The following is a 1354-nucleotide window of genomic DNA, read 5'->3' as shown; positions in this document are numbered from 1 at the left end:
AATTACAAATGGAAAGAGATAGGAAAAGATCCTCCACTAACAGGCCCTTTGCTGATAGACGCCATGAGCTGCTGTTACTCTCTCTATGATGGGATAGACTGGAAATATGGCGGCCAGTACGAAGAGCTTGATCAGAAATGCAGGGCTTTCTTGACCAACCTAAAAGAATCAGGTATAGAGCCTATTCTTGTGTTTGATGGTGTGGATTACGAAGGAGAAAAAGGCCCAGTCATTCTGAAGAGGAGAAAGGAGACAACAGAATGCGTTTCGTCCTGCCTTTTATATGGTAGTTATCCCAAAGATGGTCGTTCATGTTTGCCAGCCTTTGCTAAAGTAGTCTTTATGGAGGTACTAAAAGAATTTAGGATTCCCTTTATCGTTGCTGATGGAGATGCAGATAATTTGACTGCGTCCATAGCAAACTTTTATGGCTGCCCGGTTCTCTCTAGCGATTCCGATTATTACATTTTCAATGTTAAAGGCGGTTACATTCCTTTTGAATACTTCTACTGGGAGTCAAAACCAATATACGGAAAAATTTACCATTCAAGCAATTTTTCTGCAACATTTCGTGACCCTGAGATTATTTACCTGATACCGGCACTGATTGGCAATGATTTCCTTAAGTCTCCAGAAATAAGACGAGATGTAATAACCTCGGTTATTGATGGAGGGGCAGAGGCAGGAGGCAGGAGAGGTCATACTATTTATAGTGATGAATTGGTTGCTTGCATTGCTTCTTTCTCATCCGTTGTAGAATTCCTCTCCTACCTCTCTAGCTCCTGCAAGTCAGAGCAAGTGATGGCTATCAGAGAAAACTTTGACAAGGCAAAAGATATGTATAGCATTCATGAAATAAGTATGGATGTTGCCAGAAAGAACACAGAATTAAAGACAGCCAATGGGACACCACTGCCTTCATGGATACTCGAGCAATATCGTGATGGATGCTTCTCAACTTCAGTACTGGATCCAATGATTCTCAATGAATGTATTCTACCAATGATCATTGATAATCCTAAAAAGGAGTCCAATATGAAGATTGGCGAGCCTCTGAGAAGACACTTGTATGGCTTATTGAAACCTTATCTAAAGGTACAAAAAGTCAAAGAAGGAATACGCATAGGTCAGCACGATATACAGTTTAAGCCAGTCAGACCACTTGCAGCTCAGTGCCTAATCACAGATGTAGACACGCTAAGAGATGAAGAGAGACTTGGACTGCTTTGCAATATATTTGAAGTCTCGCCAGATGAATTGGACCAGTTTGAAGATAAATGGAAGCTGGTTGCATTGTCCTTGCATTACTGGAGCAGAAATGCTGAGGCCCTTACTCAGCAACAAATTGATGCTC

This window comes from Amphimedon queenslandica, unplaced genomic scaffold, assembly GCF_000090795.2.
Source record: "Amphimedon queenslandica unplaced genomic scaffold, v1.1 AMPQUscaffold_13349, whole genome shotgun sequence".
Classification (NCBI taxonomy): domain Eukaryota; kingdom Metazoa; phylum Porifera; class Demospongiae; order Haplosclerida; family Niphatidae; genus Amphimedon; species Amphimedon queenslandica.
This window is presented reverse-complemented; position numbering follows the sequence as displayed.